Raw genomic sequence first — 5,718 nt, 5'->3', positions numbered from 1 at the left:
GCTGTGCGGGGTGGGGGGGGGGACGTGATAAGACTGCAATGAGGTAGAGGATGAAAACCGAGCGAAGGAGCGAGGGAGAGGGAGAGAGAAAGAAAGAGAGAGAGAGAGAAAGAGGTGGAGGAGGACTTTAAATTAATAAATAAATAAATAACTCGTTTGGCTTTAGGATGCAGGGTCCGCTTCTCCACGGAGCAGCCCGTGGGAGCTGCGGCAGTGCGCGAACGAGCGAGCGAGTGAGTGGACCCGGCGGTCGCTCGTGCGCTGCGCGGAGTTGGAGGCTGCGTAACGATGGAGAAGCCTCTCTTCATCTCTAACACAACTGGGTAATTCACAGAGGAGAGGAGAAAGAGAGAGAGAGACGCGGAACGGAATTAATCATGCAATATAAGGCGGCGCGCGAAGTGGCCCTGTTTTTAGTTCATAAACAGATTACAGAGGAGACATCAGAGTCACACAGCCAGTGGGGCCCTTATAAACTTCCCCCTCACGTTACCCGAGTGAGCGGCGGGCTAAAAAAAAAAAAAAAAAAAAAAAAAACGTTTCCGCTATAGCGACGATAATTTATAATCTCATTAGTTTATTCATTTCTCCTCTTGCCCTTAAGCACCTATACGGATTTCGCTTTAAAAAGGGAAAGAAATAACGGTGTGTGCGTTACCATGGTGATGTGGTGCCAGCTGTCTTTGGCTGCGGAGGAGACTGTGATGACTTTTGAAGAGGAACGAGTGTTTTTACACTACAGCGAGGCCCGACAGTCTGCGCGAACTTCCCCCCAAAACGAAGAAGAAGAGACAGCAACAGATGCAGCGCCTACGATGAATTTGTTTGGGGACGTAAACGGAATTTGATCTTGGGGCCCCCGGCCCAGCAAGCTATGTACCTACAACCACTCAACACTGCTCTACTGGAAATTCATTTGTGTCACTCATGTTTCAATGTTTGTGGATTAAGCTGAGGCATCTGAACGAATTTGAATATTATTGTAAAATTAAGTTATTTCAATCATTTAGTCCAAAAAGCGAAACTGATATAGATCCAATACACAGAGTGATATTTTTTTGTTCATTTTAATGATTATGGATTGAAACTAAAAGAAAGAAAAAAAAAGTTTTTCAGGAAATTAACCGTTACATAAGGTAAATAAATATTATTTTAAGGCTATGCGATTAAATGGGACTTGATAGTTTTCCAGTTGGTAGAGATTGATACAAAAAAGTCGCCAGTTGTTAATGCAGCAGACTCTTCACATTTTGCTGTGTCAAAGCGTATTTGGAAAGTTAAGCGGAAGGAAAATATGTCATAGAAAAAGCAATAGAAAGAAAGTGAACTCCGGAAATGGCATTTGTTGGTGGCAAGAAGACAGCAAAAAAGATTTCAGTTTGCCGCTTACCATTTAGGTTAAGGTGCTCTGATCAGATTAACCTCAAACTTAACTTTTTACATGTTACAGGAATCTGTATATCACCCTGAACACTTTACTTTTTTCAGCAGAAATAGGGATTTGGATCATACTTGATGGGGAGAGGAATGGAGCCAAATACAGGTAAATCCTGGAAGAAAATTTGCAAAATACTTAAGACTATGGCTGGGGTTTTACTTTTAAGAAACACTGAGTTAGACTCAGTCAAAGTCCAGACCTAAATCTAAGAATGTTGGTCAAAGTATGGAAATTTTAGATTTTTGTTTCTCAAAAGGAACTAAAAAGTACAATTGTAATGTTATAGCACCTTTCACAGAAATATAGATCACAAAGGGCTTCTCAAAGGCAAGACCATTTTCAAACAGGTAAACATCAACAACAACAAAAAAACAGAAAATTAAAATATATCCCAGTGTAATAATTATTACACTTTGCTATATGCAGTTCTGTGTGTTGGTGTATCACATGACATTTTGCTAACAAGCAGTGATGTTTGTGTTTGCAACCAAATGAGTGCTGGTTGTCTCAGCCAATAAGTCACATTCTGTGATTTATTAACGGCAATTGTAAAGAAGTACCCAACTTCTAAACGTCAAAATCCAATCTTGTTTTCATTTGTATGAATGTTCCTCAACAAAAAAACACAAACAAAAAAATAAAACACTTTTGGAAACCTGAATTTCATGACAGTAAGACACGGTCTGAGGTGGGTGGGGCCCTTTGCTGCAGTCGCCTTGCTCTCTTTTGCTTTGGGCTGGCCGTGGCACGCACTCTCTTCTCCAGCATTGAATTGAACTCCCCGCATAGGCTAATCACAACTTGCTAGGTGGTCGCTACTCCACCGATATGGCCTCCATGGAGGCCATATCGGTGGAGTAGCGACTTGCAAGTGCCAGCAACTGGGTTCCCAGCGAAGCCCGGGGTCCCCTATAGGTCTCAATCAGACACATTGTTGAAAACATGCATTCAGTGGCGTTCAAATAGCAGGCGGCCAGTTTCACGGCTATAGGAAAAGATTTAATAACAACATGTCTCCCACGTTACTGAGCTGAAAGTTCAATTTTCAGTTCAATTTCACATTGATTTCTGCGTGCATTATAAGGTGAATCACCTTGAGGAAATGGAGAGGTGCATCTCTCCCTCTCTCTGCTCCTTCCACCCTCCCCGCCTCGTTCTTCCCTCTCCCGCTGGCAGTGGAGGGGAAAGCTCTCCCTGGAGATTCCTATCAGAAACAGTAACAGAGACGGTTCCAGTAATATCAGGGAGATGCAGATGATGGTTATAGATCTCAGGGCTCTCAGGTGCATTAGTCCTTATTACTGCCTCCCCACAAGGCTACTTAACGCTTGCTTGCAGTGGAAACAAGCAGGCAGAGACAGAGCATGCATGTATGCACTGCCACGTAGATGCATGTACTTGTTTAGAGTGCTTAAACATTGATGCACGCGTTTGAATTGCTTAAAATGTTGCTGCCGGTCTGAGGTTGGCATACACTTACCAACCTCAATATTGCAATAATCTGGGATTTTTAACGGCTTATTTAAACCAATGTGTTTTTCCTGGATGGAATAATTATAATCAACTTTAATGACTTTTAGGTGTCACTGCGGACTCTCCTCAGATAGATAGATAGATAGATAGATAGATAGATAGATAGATAGATAGATAGATAGATAGATAGATAGATAGATAGATAGATAGATAGATAGATAGATAGATAGATAGATAGATAGATAGATAGATAGATAGATAGATAGATAGATAGATAGATAGATAGATAGATAGATAGATAGATAGATAGATAGATAGATAGATAGATAGATAGATAGATAGATAGATAGATAGATAGATAGATAGATAGATGTGGCTGTCTGGGTAGAGTAATCATCTTGTGATCTGAAGGTTGTAGGTTCGATTCCAGCTTCCTCCTGCCACATGTTGATGTGCCTCTGGGCAAGGCACTTAACTCCAAATTGCCTACTGATCTATGTATTGTGTATAAATGTGTACGCGTTTGTGAGTGCGAATGGGTGATAGTGACTCTAGTGTAAAGCGCTTTGAGTGGTCAAAATGACTGGAAAAGCGCTACAAAAGTTCAAAGAAAGATAGTCAGTCAGAAGTGACTGGCATACAGTTAACTTGGTTGGTTGATTCTGGAGTACCATTCATACATTTCCAGTAGGATTAAGAACTAGGCCTTGGCAAAAGTCTAATGTCAGCTTGCTTCATCAAAAAACTAGTTTTGGTTTGTGTTTGGGCCAATTGTTCAACTCTGCAGAATGAACTATAAAAGAGAATCTGTTGGAGAAAGATTGACTTTGTTCACTCAAGAGAAGCTGTCGAACCGTGGAGGCTCGCTAAACGAAGAAAACAAATGGAGAGGAACTGAAAGACGATGGTTATAAGATCCCATCCGATATCTGGGTATTTTTTCTTCAGAGGCAGGAGCTGCTCTGAGGATATAGGGGTTTTTTTTGTTTGTGTTTTTTTTTTTTTTTGGTGGGGTGAAGAGGGGAAGTGTTGACTGTGCCTCTAAAGTAGGGGATCTATTTATAATGGCCTAGTGCTGTCTCTGGAGCTGTCCAGAGCTGAAATGGATGGGGATTCATGCTGTTTCATTTCAACCACATATCCTCTCCTCTTCCTCCGCTTCTGTCTCCAGACTGAGTTTCTTTCTGATAATACTCAGATTCTTTATATTTTATACCCCTTTCTTGTTTTCTTTTATCTCTTCCCCTCTTCTCCCATCCCTGCGCTGACTCTCCTGTGGGCTCTTATTAATTCGGACTGGTTTCCTCTTCACACTTTCTTTGATTTAATCCACTTTGTTTCCCTCTCCAGGCTCAGTCCTTCCTCTTCCACTGAGGACGCACTGCAAAAAGTGGTCATCTCAGATTTGTGGCTCTCTCCAATTATGATCTTGCTCAAAAGATATCCGCCGGGACGCGCAAGTGCACACACTCGAGACTTGAGGGCAAGGCGACATGTCGAGAGGAGCGGAGGACGTGGAGTATTCCTCCTCTCCGGCGATCCACGGATGTCCTTTAAAAATCTTATTGAACGTACACATTGTTCTCATGCCTGAATGCATGTTTTGGTTTTTTGGGGGGTCCTCACCGCCCCTCCTGGTGTCTTGCTACTCAGAAGGTTGAGGCATGAGGGAGAGGAAGAAGGCAAGGGCGTGTTGCATTCTCCTGGTATAAGAAAGGGTCTCGGAAAATTAGATATACTTTAATATACTTATAGCCAGACTAATCATTGGTTCATTTAACATATGCTGGTATTTAAGCTCATTTACTCTGAAACAACTATTTTTGTAAAGAAAATTTCCATTGAGGTTTATTTATTGGACATATTTCTGCGCAGTGGGCCAACTTCAAATATTCTAGAGTTTAGTGTGTAGCAGTTTATTTAAATACTTTATTAGATTAATATGAACAATGTACTTTTTTTTGCTATAAACACAATTAAACTGCATTACAACACTACCTTTTAATAGGTAACAAATATGCCTGGGCAGCAATTTTATTAAATTACTTCATTCCAATCAAAGTAAATTTATACTTCAGTAGTTAATTATTAAGATGTGTTATTACTTCATGCATTATTTAGAGTTAAACAAACAAAATATTACCGGTATGCTGAAGCCTTATGGGACAATTTCTGAATCTGAACCTGGGTAAACGAAGAACAGAAAAAAGTTTCCCCCTTTGTAAAAATCATGTAAAAGAATCACAATTTTTGTAAACTCAAGTTCCTTTTTTCTTGCTGTACCAAGGACAGCTGGACCTGTCAAAAAAAGAATAGCATCACTTCAAATAGAACCAGTCTGACAACACGAAGTAGGCCAAAAGTTCTCAAACGCAAAGAAATTCAAGAGCAGTTGAGGAACAAATTCATTGACATCTAATTTCTAAGGCATTGGGACTCCAGAGAATCAATCCATTATTGAACAGACGTGGTGAATCTGCGTTGGAGTGGTCAATGCACCAAAATACCTAAAAGAGCGTAAAGATGACCTAAATAGGAAGTCTCAAAGGACCAAGAACACAATCTAAAGCACTGCAGGCCTCATTTGCAACTGTCAGAGTTTATGATTCAGCTATGAGACAGAATGGCATCAGTTGGACGGTTCCAAGGCCAAATCCACTTCTGATTTGGACCATAAATCAATCAATCAAGTTTATTTGTATAGCACATTTCATCAATACAGAAGTTTAAAGTGCTTTACATCATAAAACCACAAAAATAACAAACATTTTTACATTTTGATGAGTGCCATAAGAGCACAAAGACCA

General features: G+C 40.6%; 1 long non-coding RNA gene across 1 annotated transcript; it reads left to right on the top strand.

Annotated features, from left to right (window-relative positions):
* Positions 1–698: 698 nt before the first annotated feature.
* Positions 699–4,484, top strand: LOC102237676. The gene is made up of 3 exons (XR_312692.2): positions 699–876; positions 1,492–1,543; positions 4,262–4,484. It is a non-coding gene; the product is annotated as an uncharacterized LOC102237676 (long non-coding RNA).
* Positions 4,485–5,718: the final 1,234 nt, after the last annotated feature.

Source organism: Xiphophorus maculatus, chromosome 19, assembly GCF_002775205.1.
Source record: "Xiphophorus maculatus strain JP 163 A chromosome 19, X_maculatus-5.0-male, whole genome shotgun sequence".
NCBI classification, from domain to species: Eukaryota; Metazoa; Chordata; class Actinopteri; order Cyprinodontiformes; family Poeciliidae; genus Xiphophorus; species Xiphophorus maculatus.
Note: the sequence above shows the minus strand (reverse complement) of the source record. Positions and strands in the feature narration are given on the sequence as shown.